This window comes from Monodon monoceros, unplaced genomic scaffold (genome assembly GCF_005190385.1).
Source record: "Monodon monoceros isolate NGI ecotype Baffin Bay Population unplaced genomic scaffold, NGI_Narwhal_1 Super_Scaffold_22, whole genome shotgun sequence".
In the NCBI taxonomy this organism is placed as follows: domain Eukaryota; kingdom Metazoa; phylum Chordata; class Mammalia; order Artiodactyla; family Monodontidae; genus Monodon; species Monodon monoceros.
Genome location: NW_021703779.1, coordinates 13257438 through 13272856, shown reverse-complemented (window position 1 = coordinate 13272856; position 15419 = coordinate 13257438). Strand labels below are relative to the sequence as shown.

The following is a 15419-nucleotide window of genomic DNA, read 5'->3' as shown; positions in this document are numbered from 1 at the left end:
TTGTATCTCTGAGATAGAAGGGCAAGTCAGGCATTCTGTGAGTCAATTTGGAAGACTCACTGCAATTGAATTTTGCATTAAGAATTTGCAAGAGACCTAGGAGGGAAGCCTGTGTGCCCTGAAAAATGCATATCTTGTGTGTTTACCTTTTAAAGATAACTATGGTTTAAAACAGAAAAAATATATAAAGTTAACATAACTTTTTCCCCATATTAATCTTTTAAAGAATTTTATTCATTTCCTAGAGCATATATGCTTCCCTTTTCCAGAGAAGGCATGCACTCTAGAAGCAATGCCTTTACCCCCTTCCTTTTTTAAGAGCAGAGATATGCCCCCAAACTTAAACATACAACTCCAACCCTATTTTTTTCCCTACTGAATTTATTAGTTATTTTTAATGGTGGTAAAATACACATTAAAATAAAATTTGCCATCTTAACGTTTTTCAGTGTATAGTTCAGTAGTGTTAAGTATATTCATCCAACCTTATCTTGCAGATCGGATGACTAGCATACTAATTAAAGAAATATACTAGTAAATGCAGTATTGAATTTGAACACAGGCATAGGCAATTAACAACATTCCACATATTTACAAGCAAGGGCAACAGTGGCATGGATTCCTCAGAATATGTAGAATTATCTAGGTTTTAGCCTATTTGACAGGTTTCTTTCCCTATTATTATAGCAAAAGTCTTCTAAATGTTTATTTTATTATTTATTTATTTTATTTTGGCTGCACCAGGTCTTAGTTGTGGCATGCAGCTTCTTAGTTGCGGCATGCGAACTCTTAGTTGCGGCATGCATGTGGGATCTAGTTCCCTGAGCAGGGATCAAACCCAGGTGCCCTGCATTGGGAGCGTGGAGTCTTACCCACTGGGCCACGAGGGAAGTCCCTGCAAAAGTCTTCTAAACCACTGTATAAATTAGGAGATTTATGTTGATCACCTGCCTTGCATAGAACCTCAACTAATGAAATAAAGTTCAGATAGTTTTAAAGGGAAGTCAAGATAGTTCTGTCATTGTGGAAAATATTATTGTATTCTATGAAACAATGTACAAACAATTCAAAATAATATTATAAACCATAGACTATTATATTACTAGCCTTTTGGAAAGTATTTCTGTAAATGGATCATGAAAGAATTTTAAGTTCTAGGCACTTAAAGCTTTTTCTTTAAAATATTCTGCATATGCTTTCTATATGATCAAGCCTTTAAGTAAACATCTGACTTTCAGAAATGCAAAAGGATTTCCGGATATAAGTAAACCCTTGTGTTTTTAGGATTACAAAATATTTTTTCTTTTTTTTTAAATAAATTTATTTTATTTTTATTTAGTTTGGCTGCGTTGGGTCTTTGTTGCTGCACACGGGTTTTCTCTAGTTGTGGCGAGCGGGGGCCACTCTTCATTGCGGTGCGCGGGCTTCTTATTGCGGTGTCTTCTCTTGTTGCGGAGCACAGGTTCTAGGCGGGCGGGCTTCAGTAGTTGTGGCACGCGGGCTCGGTAGCTGTGGCTCACGGGCTCTAGAGCGCAGGCTCAGTAGTTGTGGCGCACGGGCTTTGTTGCTCCTCAGCATGTGGGATCTTCCCAGACCAGGGCTCGAACCCGTGTCCCCTGACTTGGCAGGTAGATTCTTAACCACTCCGCTGCCAAGGAAGCTCACAAAATATTTTTTCTATTTTATAAATTGATAATAAGTAATCATGTCCTGTACTAGTAATGACAAGTGAAAATCGAGGCAAATATACCCATTGAGAAGGCCTTATAAAAGAATACTCATTCATGTTTTAAAATAAAATATACCTAAAACCATAGCCAATGTTCAGCCAAGAAGTACCAATCTGGGTCCTGTGGCTGTTTCTGAGAAGCCTGCATTGTGGATGGTCAGTGTCTGTGCCTTACCAGTTGTTAAATATTTTGATTATCATCCCTACTTATAACTCTGTAGAACCACCAATTGATAAACATATCAATAAAAAGACAGCTCAAAAATGTCACACATAAAAAGACATTACAGTTACCAGCAGGTTGCTATAAGAGAAATTTGTGTCTCTTGCTGGTACTTCAGTGATAAACATCATTATCAATAAAAGTAAGAATTTGTTTACCAAACAAAGAGCTTCCCTCAAAGACTAAGGAGCGCTGCCATACCAAGAAAGGCACATCCATAATTATTAAATGCAGGCATTTAGAAGAGTCTAGTTAGCAATTTTTAAAGAACTAGTATATATTTAAGCAAGATACCACCTAGATAATGGCGTCTAAGGGGGTCACTTGGCTGGTAGACGACTTGGGTTTTGCTTGTATGTTCAGCACATAGTCGTGAGGGAAGGATGAGCGGACAGTGCAGTTCATTAGGGGCTGAAGGGGGCGGAAGTTGTCCACCATTCTTTTCTCTTTCTCCCGCTCAGAAGTGAAGAGCAGGGTCCGAAATTGCTCAAGCTAGAAACAGAAACAGGAAGCATAAATAATTTCAATAGAAAAACAGCTTTACTTCGTGAATAAATTACTTTCATTTTTACTACCCTGAAACATTCGTCTAAAATTGGATACAGAAGGAGAATTTACTTCTGGGCAGGAATACCTTCACTGCTGGACAGGGAATAAAATGTTGTGTGAGGAGAGTAGCAGGACGTGGTGAAGCCAGTGGGGCACTTGGGATCCAAAGACTGGCGGTCAAAGGCCCTGTCTCCCACGTATTAGCCATGTGCCAAGTCCAAGTTACTTCATCTTTGGTTCTCAGAAACCTCATCTTTAAATGGGCAAAATAGCCAGGCTACAGGATAATAAATAAAAGGCTTGATGCATATAGTAACAGTGCCAAAAATGTTTTGTTTTTTCAAAATTTAACTGAATCCTTAACATAACGTAGTCTTGATTGCTTACTGCACCTGGGCATTGCGGACAAGGCAATGCAGGTGGAGGTCTTAACAGGCAGTGGGATGCCTCCTGCCAGCACTGTCCAATAGAACTCTCCGCGGTGAAGGAAAGGTCCTAATTACAGCAGCCACAAGCCACAAATGGCTGGCTGCTGAGCACTTGAAATGTGGCCATTGTGACCAAGAACTAAATTTTTAATTTAGTTTCAATTTAAATGTATTTATACTTAAATTTAAATGCCCACACGTGTCTTGTGGCTAAGGTACTGAACAGTGCAGCTCAGTATAAAAGGAGTGATCCCAAATCAAAGGCTTGTTTTCCAGTGTGGCAGTAGCATCAATCAGTAGCCCCTTGGCTTTCTGAGCAACCATGTTATAGAACACTTGACTTCAAGCCAGCTGGAAAAGCTCTTTGTAGCATTTTTCCTCACTCAATCAGGCACACTGTAGCTACAGAGAGGACAGCCTAGGGCACAGCAGGCAAGCATGGGAAGACTTGTTTGGATTAAAGACTTCAGGCCAAGTAGACCAGGGACAAGCACCAAACACAGTGACCGTACTTGCAAATCACACACATACCCTCATTAATTAGGAACATGTCTGAGTAGTTCAGGTTTATTTTTATTTGGCTAATTGCAAAAGATTAGAAATAGCCCAAGTATCAATAATATATTTCATTAGAGCTATAAAATGGGCTATTATGTAGCCATTAAAAATGATATTGAAGGTAATGTTTATTATCTATAAAATGTTCCACACATCATCGAGTGAAAAGAGCAACAAAATGGCATGTACAGAATGATTCCATTTTGTTCAAAAATTGTATATATTTATATAGATGAAGGAACAGAAGGATTTATGTGTATCTGTATAAGTAAAAGACCAGAAGGATTTATCCAAACAATGATTAACACTTAGTGGTAAGATTGTAGGCAACTAGGATTATTGATGACAGCTAACATTTTTTTCTTACTGAATTTTCTATGTTGAAATTTCATTTGAAAAGTCCTCACATGGGCCACTGACCCTCTGATTTATTTATTTAATTTATTTATTTTTCAGTGTTATGTCAATTTTTAAATATGAAGGATAGTAGCGGAATAAATGTATAGGCCACCAAGCCCAGGCTTATGAGCAAACTCTGTACTCTGTCATTTGTTTATGGTGGTTTTCATGACACAGAATTTTTTTTTTTTTTTTTTGCGGTACGCGGGCCTCTCACTGTTGTGGCCTCTCCCGTTGCGGAGCACAGGCTCCGGACGCGCAGGCTCAGCGGCCATGGCTCACCGGCCCAGCCGCTCCGCGGCATGTGGGATCCTCCCGGACCGGGGCACGAACCCGTGTCCCCTGCATCGGCAGGCGGACTCTCAACCACTGCACCACCAGGGAAGCCCGACACAGAATTTTTTTTTTAAATTATGTAGTCTACCTTACCAGTTGCTATCTCTGTGACTTCTGGTTTTGATATATGGTTAGAAAAGCTTCCTCCATTTGGACGTATGAAAAGATTTTCCTGTGCCTATCCTAGTACTTTTATGGCAGTATTTTTAACATTTAATATGTCTGGAATATATTCTTGTGTAAGGTTTGAATGGTCAATCCAACTTTTCACCCCCAAATGTCTGCTCGATTGTCCCCATCGCTCTTACTGAATAATCTCATCTTTCCCTTTCACTGGGCTGAGATGCAACCTTTATCATAAGCTAAATTCTCATATGTACTTGGACATATTTCTGAATCTACAGTTTTCATCCTATGATTGATCTCTTTATTTGTGTACCAGTACAGCACTATTTAACTATTGAGGCTTTATAACTTGGTTGATTTAATCATCTTTCATTTTCTCTTTCACAATTTTCCCTGGCTCTTTATTTATACTTTTCTTTTTCCACATGAGGTTAGAAGTAGCATGCGTATTTTAAAATCCTGTTGGTATGGGCTTCCCTGGTGGTGCAGTGGTTTAGAATCCACCTGCCAATACAGGGGACACAGGTTCAAGCCCTGGTCTGGGAAGATCCCACATGCCACGGAGCAACTAAGCCCGTGTGCCACAACTACTGAGCCTGTGCTCTAGAGCCCACAAGCCACAACTACTGAGCCCGTGTGCCACAACTATTGAAGCCAACGTGCCTAGAGCCCATGCTCTGCAACAAGAGAAGCCGCCGCAAGGAGAAGCCCACATACCACAACGAAGAGTAGCCCCCACTCGCCACAACTAGAGAAAGCCTGCATGCAGCAACGAAGACCCAATGCATCCAAAAATAAAAAAAATTTTTTTAAATAAATTTATATTTAAAAATCCTATTGCTATATTTATCGGGATTACATCAAATTTATGAAGAATAAACAATTCACGGCCAATAACAAGGAGAATTGACATCAAAGGTGTCTATGATGTCTTCCTATTCAATAACATGGAATGAATTTTATCAACCCAAGTCTTTTGTGTCCTTCAGAAATGTTTTAAGTTTTCTTGTTAAGCTGATTCCAAGGTATTTTGTATTTTTTTTCCATTATAAATAGCATTCTTTCTTCCATTATATCTTTTTTTAAAATTTATTTATTTACTTATTATTTTTGGCTGCATTGGGTCTTTGTTGCTGTGCGTGGGCTTTCTCTAGCTGCGGCGAGCGGGGGCTACTCTTTGTTGCGGTGCGCAGGCTTCTCATTGCAGTGGCTTCTCTTGTTGTGGAGCACGGGCTCTAGGCGCGCGGGCTTCAGTAGTTGTGGCTCGCGGGCTTCAGTAGCTGTGGCTCGCAGGCTCAGTAGTTGTGGCGCTTGGGCTTAGTTGCTTCGCGGCATGTGGGATCTTCCTGGACCAGGGCTTGAACCTGTGTCCCCTGCATTGGCAGGCAGATTCTTAACCACTGAGCCACCAGGGAAGCCCTCCATTATATCTTTTAACTGATTGTGATTTATACATGTCCAGTGTACTGATTTCTAGAAATTAATATTGTACTCCACTAATTACTCAGTTATCTTTGCAGTAGTTCTTTTTATTGTTTTTCTAATTTATTTTTTCTTTTCTGGTCTAATTATATTGACTACTTCCAAAATATAACTTCAGTTAAAATTTAACATAGTAATACTCTTTTCTGTATTAAGCATACTATATACTTTAGAACTGAGATCAATCTCTTTTATCAAGTTAGGGAAGTCTCCATACATTCCTATTTTATTGAAAATTTTTTAAAAAACTGAATGTTGAATTTTGCTAGTGCTTTTTAAGAATCTATGGAAATGATTATTTTTTAAATATATTTAGATTCACTGGTACGATGAATTAATATCATTCGTAATATTGAACCATCCTTGCGTTACTGGAATAACTACTACTTGGACAAAATATATATTTCTTTTTTTAAAAAATTTATTATTTATTTTTGGCTGTGCTGGGTCTTAGTTGTGGCACGCGGGATCTTTTTTTTCAGTTGCGGAATGTGGACTCTTAGTTGTAGCATCTGAACTCTTAGTTGATGCATGCACGCAGAATCTAGTTCCCTGACCAGGGATTGAACCCGGGCCCCCTGCATTAGGAGTGCGGAGTCTTACCACTGGACCACCAGGGAAGTCCCTTTTTTTTTTTTTTTTTAAATTGGAGTATAGTTGCCTTACACTGCTGTGTCAGTTTCTGCTATACAGCAATGTGAATCAGCCATATGTGTACATATATCCCCTCTTTTTTGGATTTCCTTCCCATTTAGGTCACCACAGAGCACTAAGTAGAGTTCCCTATGCTATACAATAGGTTCTCACAAAGTATATATTTCTTTTAAGGAACTGCTGGCTTCTGTTTATAAAATATTATTTTAGCTTTTTTTTTTGGCCATGCCATGCAGCATTCGGGATCTTAGTTCCCCAACCAGGGATCGAATCCGTGGCCCCTGCATTGGGAGCGTGGAGTCTTAACCACTGGACTGCCAGGGAAGTCCCTGTTTTAGCTTTTTAGAAAACATATCCTTCAGACATACCAGTCTGTACATTTTTTTTTTTTTTTTTTTGGTCTGATCTTTGGTGGGTGTTGGTGTCAGTTATCCTGGCTTCATAAAAAAGGTTCTGGAACCTTTTGTTCTTGTGAAAATGCTTTGTGATTAATTAAAATCCCATAAAGCAAGCATAAGTAAATATTATTGCAGTTCAGTTATGTTATGAATTAAATAGAATATGTGTATTAACATAGTAATCACCACTTAGTTGCTAAGGAAAAAATAGACTTCAGGGTCAAAACAACTGACTTAAAATTTCTGGACAGACATTGTTGGGTTCTGCTTTTATCCTGAGGTTCCATAGCAAAATTCCCTTAAAGATTTTAAAGGGTTTGAGCACATCCATTTTCAGCCTTCATTCTTCCTTTTAAAAGGGTCTTGTTTATATAGAGATTCGTATTTATATATAAAATATACAATGCATAAAACATATGTCATTGTCAAATATGGAAGTAAAAAGCTTATGTTTCCTAAGTTTTACCTCTTCTCTCTAGTTAATTTGAAGCATTTCCTAATTCATATCCAAATTAACACAAGATGTTAGCACATTTTAATAAAAATGTATGAGCATTACAAGATGTTAAAAACTGATGCCAAAGTTTGAGCCCAGCCTTGTTTTAAAGGGACAGACTAGAATTTCCTTACATAGAAATGTGGAAAGAACGTACCTGATCATGATCAACCTCTATGGGCTGCTTCTTAATGATCCAAGTACAGACTCAGAGAGTGGCGGGATAGTCAGGGACCCTGAGTAGGTCCAGTAATCTGGGCAGGTAGGCATCAGACAGGAAGGGTCGAATGACCCAAATTCCACAAGCATGTCCTGGCCAAGAGAAGGGGTCATCGAGTTATCATTTTATGCTGAAAACCACTCAGGAATCAGATGATGTGGTGATGATTCTAGGGGAGTCTGAGGACCAGCAGTGGTCCAGATGAGCTCCAGGTACCTCTGGGCACCTTAGGACAGAATCATACCCATGCTTTGTTCCTGCAGTTAACCATGTATTTCTGATAGTCCTCAGTGGGAACACAGCAAAAACCATTTTCTCCCTCCGTTCTAGTGAGCTTATAGCAGATGCTCTCCTCTGAACTCTTTGGGAGGCATTAGGTGGTAGCTGGTGCATAAACAAGGAGGCTTTTCCTTTTCAAGAAAGACTAATAGAATTCACCTTTCTAAAATGCAGTGCAAATTAGGAGGAGACAGGATCCTGGACAGAGAGAGGGACAGAGGGGAACAGGGAGGGAGAGAGAGGAAAGGAGATGGGGGTGGAGTGGGGGTGGGGGAGGGAGGAGGAAAAGGAGGGAGTTGGAGAGGGAGGGCAGGGTGGAGACAGAGGTAGGGAGGGGAGGGAAGACAGACTTGCAGAGAGCAGCCCCTCTGGGATTCTGAATATTGAACAATTAACCTTGACGGCTGGACAGAGGTATCCACCCCGAAGGATGTGGGTAATTGTTCTGTAAAGCTGGACAAGCCAAGTTTCTGTCAGACTTTTCTGTGCCCCCTGCCTATGGGAGGGTAGCTAGAGCCCAGAAGGCTTCCCTGAGTGTTTGCACAGGACTGAGAAGGAGCAGCGGTCGGGAGCAGAGGAGGGGACTCATGTTCCTGAGTTTCTGAGTGCTCATTGGCATGGCAGCCAAACCAGAGCCGCCGTCTGTGCCCACCAACAGGATCACGTCTGTCCTCTGCAAAGTGTCCCAGGGCCAGGGGCTCTCTCAACACAAGCATCATAAATGGCAAGTTGTCTTAAGAGGCAGCTTTCAAAGAGAGCCTGAATTACACTGAGGTGAATTAACATTTTCCCTTTCAAAGTGCCGTGTTAGCGTCTCCACTCTAAGATTAAAACATAAAATATATTTCAAGTGATTTAAGGGGAAAAATTACCTTATGCATAATTGATGCCGTAGTATCCACCAGTTTCTGTTGCTCTTTATGATATTTGCCTAGCTAAAGAACAATAGATGAGAAAATATTAAAAACAATTGACATCTCACTCTAGAATTGTAATAGAACGTGAATTAAAATCAGACACCTGGACTTCCCTGGTGGTGCAGTGGTTAGGAATTCGCCTGCCAATGCAGGGGACACGGGTTCGATCCCTGGTCTGGGAAGATCCCACATGCCATGAAGCAACTAAGCCCGTGCGCCACAACTACTGAGCCTGCACGCTAGAGCCCGCGAGCCACAACTTCTGAGCCCACGCGCCACAACTATTGAAGCCCACGCGCCCTAGAGCCCACACGCAACTACTGAGCCCATGCCCCACAACTACTGAAGTCCACGCACTCTAGGGCCCACGTGCCACAACTACTGAAGCCTGCGCGCCTAGAGCCCGTGCTCCGCAACAAGCAAAGCCACCGCAATGAGAAGCCCATGCACTGCAAGGAAGAGTAGCCCCCGCTCACCGCAACTAGAGAAAGCCTGCGCGCAGCGACGAAGACCCAACTCAGCCAAAAATGAATTAGAAAATAAATAAATAAAACATATTATAAAAAAATAAGATAAAGTCAGATACCTGGTGATTACCTAAAAACAGTCCACAGTACTGGAACTGCACTTAAATTGACAATTTAGAATGTTATAAACATCACTGAGTGAAAGTAGATACAAAACAAATGAGCAGGCTGTTTGCTGATAGGCTGGAACCCACAGTCTGCAGGAAAAGGTGTCCCTTACTCCATCAGCTTCCCCCTCTGGGTCTCACTGGTGCTTGGCGCACAGAGGCTCTGGAGGCTGAAGCTGTCAGGGCAAGCCAGCGCGTAGTAAGGCCCAGCTTTCAGTTCAGGCCCCTGAGTCCTGAGGAGCTTCAGTGCAATAACTATGTTTTCCAGTTTCTATAGTTGATGCTTTGATATCTGAGGCCTTGCTGATGCTAGAGGGATCACCTCTCCCAGGGTTAGTCAATTGCTAGAGAGAACAAACAACAGGGAGCATGCCTTTCATGTACAAACCAACCAATCCAGAGCTCAGACCCCAACGACTTCCTTTTTGGGATTCTTAATACTCTGAGCTACTATTCCTCTGCCCTAGTCACCCCAGGGCTACATACCAGACAACTGGGGGAAGCCTCTATGCCCAGAGCCTGCTGAAATTATCCAAAGTGGCCAATCCTAAGCCTGCTTATGTTGTCTCACCCATTCCTTCCCATGGAAACCACAACAAAGGTTCTGTCCATGTCTTCCCCTGCCCTCTCTGCCTCCTGACCACCCCTGGTGCTTCCCCATGTGGCCATGCATGGCGTGCCATGTCTCCTCTTTTTAGGTATTTGTGAGTATAATAAAATTCTTCCTTCATGACAGCCATTTCCATGTCTGTGTGTCTTACCATACTTGACTAGACTAAAACCTGGGTATCCTTAAAACACTCAGCATCCAGAGTGGACTAAGGCAGGGAGCCTGCAGGAGGCCTGTACCTATGGAACCTGCAGGAGCTCAGAGGTGCTGTGCAGAGTATGGTCCACAGATCTCCAGTCCAGTTCTCCAGGTGCTAGCTGAGTGACCTGGCAGGAAAGCACTTAACCTCACTGACCTTTACTTTCTCCATCTAAAAAACAGAGATGAGGGTCCACCACAGAGACTTCTATGGGAGATAAATGAAGTACTCAGCAAATGTATAGTCATATCACACTCTTAAATGTTTAGTTCCTTTCCTGAATTTCCCTTAGTTGTTTGCCTTTATCTTTTTACTCCATTTAAAATACATTCTTATCAAATCTCACATTTTAACTGATATTTATTTAGTATTATTTGCTTTTATCCTTTTATACCAGTGCCTAAAAATAGAAATGTAATGCAAACCACAGAGGTAATTTTAAAGCTTCTAGGAGCTCCATTGAAGAAGTTAAAAAACAAAAAACACACAGGTGAACTTAATTTTGAAAACATTTTATTTTACCAAATATATTCAAAATATTGTCATTTCAACATATAATCAATGTGAAAAGTTACTAAGTCTTGAAAATATGTTGTGTATTTAATACATACAGCACATATCAATTTGGATGCTAACTTTTCATCAGAAATACTTGATTTGTATACTTTACACTTGAAAATGTAGATAACATACCCAAGCTGTCCCAAACATTTTTAAGTTTTCCAATAACTGAATTGTCAGTTCCTAAATTTAAATGACAATCAACTGAAGCAAAATTTGAAATTCGTTTCCTCACGTACAGTAGCCACATTTCAGGTGCTCAACAGCCACACATGACTTGTGGCTACCATATTGGACAGCCCAGTTTCATACCATTTGAAATATATTCTTAACAGTCTTGTATTTTAAGCATTGTTTATCTTACCAATGTATTGATCCCCATATTCTTAAAGTAAATAACAATATTCTAATGTTCTATCTTTTCATTCTAGAATACAACACATCATTTAAACTTGGTAAGGTTTTTAAAAACAGTTTAAAAAATATTCCTACCATAGCCAAAGCGTCTTCCTCCAGTTGCTGCATCCTCAAAGCTTTCAAATTGGATTGCATTCTGATGTACCAAGTACAGTTGAAACACCACTAAAAGAAGTACTGCCTGACCATATAGGATTGCTCCAAAATAATTCAGCAGCCTTATCCAGCATACACTATTTAAACATGTTTCCCTACCTAAAATAAAGCCACTGGGAAAAACATGACAATCTGATGCAAAATGGGATAGAAATAAAGAACAGGAAGAAACTTATGCAGGAGCAGCAATTATTTCCATGTGGATTAATTTTACTTTGGAATAAAGAGATTTATTTGGGGAGAAAAATTTTTTTAATTATATAGTAAAGTGAGTAATAGTTCAGTGAGGGATCAACATTTGTTCATTCCCATCTTGATTTGCAGGAAATACTAAAATCCAAAATCCATTTGCATCAAAAGGAGAGAAGATGCTTATCTTGAGAGAAATAGATTCTCCTTATGGGAATTGGACAGGAGTTGAAGACACATTTCTTTTTTGAGGGGTAACCACTTAAAATGTGTTTCTTTCTATTTTTAACGTAACATTTAAAATTAAATTAGGGGAAAAGTTGTAAGAAGAAATTTTATTTCCTTATATGCTCCCTATACTTCCCTACAAATTATCCTTGTCCATCATTCATGAACTTTCTGGCATTGCCATCCCCAGAGCCTCCCAAGTGAGACACCTCAAGGTCATGGTTAACTTTGCCTTCTCCTCACTTTGAAGCCTTCTTGTCTCCAAGTCCTGTTGCTTTTATTTTAAAAATGCTTGTTAAAACTTGCTCTCTCTCTTTCGACTGCCACAGCCTTCATTTAGGCTCCCACCGTCTCCCATGTGGATTAAGCTGTCCTGCACGGTTGCCTGGGTCAATCTCAAAAAATAAAGCAATTGACCAGTTATTTAGAGGATATCATGCTATGCCACTCTGTTTAAAAATAACCAGTGTCTCATAAGCCTGCCTTCCACCTACCCTCTTTTTTAAAAACTATATATATTTTAAAATTTTATTCTATTTATTCATTTATTTTTGGCTGTGTTGGGTCTTCGTTGCTGCGCGCGGGCTTTCTCAAGTTGAGGTGAGTGGGGGCCACTCTTCATTGTGGCGCGCGGGCTTCTCACTGCGGTGGCTTCTCTTGTTGAGGAGCACAGGCTCTAGGCGTGTGGCTTCAGTAGTTGTGGCTCACCGGCTCTAGAGCACAGGCTCCGTAGTTGTGGCGCACGGGCTTAGTTGCTTCATGGCACGTGGGATCTTCCCAGACCAGGGCTCGAACCCGTGTCCCCTGCAATGGCAGGTGGATTCTTAACCACTGCGCCACCAGGGAAGCCCTCCACCTACCCTCTTAATCTTCAGTGATCACCAATCTTCCCGCTTCTTCCCACAACACACATTCTCATTCTGGCCACTTTGGGTTTTGACCACTTTCTGAACATCTGCTTCTGCACATGGTTTTCCCTTCAGTCTGGAATGCCCTTCTAATGCTCTTTGCAAACTCCTTTTCATCTTTCAATACCCAACACAAATGTCCCCTCCTTAGTGAAATCATCGTAGACTCCTCTGAGCAGTCTACATCACACCCTCCTCTGTGGTCCCATAGCACTTTTAGAAACCCTTCTTCAAATCACACTTGCTTTATCATTTTAATTTAATGTGTGCTTCTGTCACTAGACTTTGAACTCTGGGAGGTCAAGAATCGAGTTGTTATTCCTAGCACTCAGTGCAATGTCTGACACATGGTTGGCACTTAGTAAATGTTGAATGAATAAATAAATCAATGAATGACAAAATACATACATGTTATTGGGTAACCACAAATATAAAAGGCCTTTTTCTTGCCCGACTAGCCTTTTGCCCTGTACAGTTGACCCTTGAACAATGCAGGGGCTAGGGGTGCCAACCACCTCGCAGTTGAAAATCAGCATACTTAACTTTACAGTTGGCTCTCCTTATCCTCGGTTCCGCATCTGTAGATTCAAGCAACAGCGGATGGTGTAGTACTGTAGTACGTAGTTATTTTTTAAAAACCCATGTATAAATAGACCTAAATAGTTCAAACCTGTGTTGTTCAAGGCTCAACTGTATTGCAATTTTATCATTTAAAATCTGACTAAATAGTATTACTATTTAATATAAAAGTTATTTGTAAAGTCAGCAAGCAGAGGAACATTACCACATATTCAACACACACAGAAAATAAATTTCTAGCAAAGTTTTAACTTCACGCCCTATCTTCCACATCAGTTATAGAATCTATACACAGAGATATATGTATTAACAGGAAATACTATTTATACTAGTAGATGGAAATGTGCATAAAAATGAAAAGAGACATTTTTCATACACTCAAAAAAGTCCAAGGAGGATCCAGCAATCCCACTTCTGGGTATATACCCAAAAGAATTGAAAACAGCATCTTGAAAAGATACTTGTACACCCATGTTCACAGCAGCATTATTCACAATAGCCAAACGGCGGCTGCAACTCGAGTGTCCACGAACAGATGAAGGGATAAACAAAATGTGGTATATACAGCTGACCCTTGAACAACACGGGTTTGAACTGCGTGGGTCCACTAATACGTGGATTTTTTTCTAAAGTAAATATTCCAGTACTACATGATCCCCAGCTGGATGAATCCGAGAATATGGAGGAATGCAGATATGGAGGGCTGGCTATGAGGTATACTCAGATTCTCAACTTTGTGGAGGGTTGGTGCCCCTGACCTCTGTGTTGTCTACGGATTAACTGTACATACAATGGAATATTATTCTGCCTTCAAAAAGAAGGAAATTCTGACACATGTTACAATACGGATGAACCTGGAAACATTATGCTCAGTGAAATCATCCAGTCATAAAAAGACAAATACTGTATAATTCCACTTAAGTGAGGCACCCAAAAGTCAAATTCATAGAAACAAAAGGAAAATTTCATTGCCAGGGGCTGGAGGGCGGGGAAAATAAGGAGTTATTATTTACTGGGTACAGAGTTCTGAGGATGGATGGTGCTGACAGTTGCACAGCAGTGTGAATGTAGTTAATACTACTGAACCATATACTTAAAAAAAGGCTAAGAGAGTACATTTCATGTGATGTGTATCACACCACGAAAAAAAGAGTCCGGTGAGTCCCGTGCCACTGCTAACAAAAGAGGTCCCCGCTCCCATGGAGGCCTTGCGATGTGGCCTGTGCTGACACGAAACTGTCCCTTTAACTCCCGATGAGACCACAGACAGGTCTGGCTCTCACCTGAGTTATCTGCAGTCTTCAAGTTCCACGAGGAAAGCGTACCCGTTATTCCAGACGCGGAGGCAGGTGGTCGGGTCGTAAGAGACGGTGAGCGGTTCTAAGCCAGGATCGTAGACACTGTCCCTCCACCGGACGTTGATGGGCGACTGGCGCTCATCCCCCGGGACCAGGTCCACGCTCTCCCAGAGAGGGTGCACTAGGAGAAAGCACATCGGGGGCTGTCCTCGAGATGACACTAGCTGGAATCCCACTGGGGGGATGATATGGTCCCATGTAAGCGTGTATGCTGGGTTCAGCTCTTATGTGAGCCAGCTGTGAGGATTAGGCAGCCATCCTGCAAAGCCTGGGTAGAATGTTAGCATTGCTAAGGCCCCTGGAGTCCTGCCGCATGGGTAGCTATGACACTGTATATATTAAGGTGTACACGCACACTCTGTCCCACACGGGTGCTGATGACATCACTGACGGTGATTTTTCTACCAGAGTCAAGCTCCAGGTCTTTGTGGCAAGTCCCTGATAAATCTCAGGAAACTTCTTATAACAAAGAAAGAGCTATCCACACATGATGGATAGAACCCACATGTATAATTCGAGTGGTCCAGCTCTCTGCCCTTTAGAATCAGCACGGATGGGCAGAACCGAGACCAACAGGAAAGCTGGACAAAATACGAATCAAGATAAATCATTACCAACGACCCTCTGCACCTCACCCCACCACTAAGAATGAGTCTGAGGATTGGCGAAAGTGACAAGGCAGCTGCTGCCCAGTCAAACGGCCCTGTGCATGGCAGGGTCACTGGCACTCCACTTGTCGTAAAAAACAAGCTTGCCTCTGGTTTCCTCTTACAGAGGAGACGGTTC

The 15419-nt window shown here is 41.3% G+C and overlaps 1 non-coding gene across 1 annotated transcript; it reads right to left on the bottom strand.

The window, feature by feature from the left end:
- Positions 1-6378: 6378 nt before the first annotated feature.
- Positions 6379-6450, bottom strand: TRNAR-CCU. Its single transcript has one exon. It is a non-coding gene; the product is annotated as a tRNA-Arg (tRNA).
- Positions 6451-15419: the final 8969 nt, after the last annotated feature.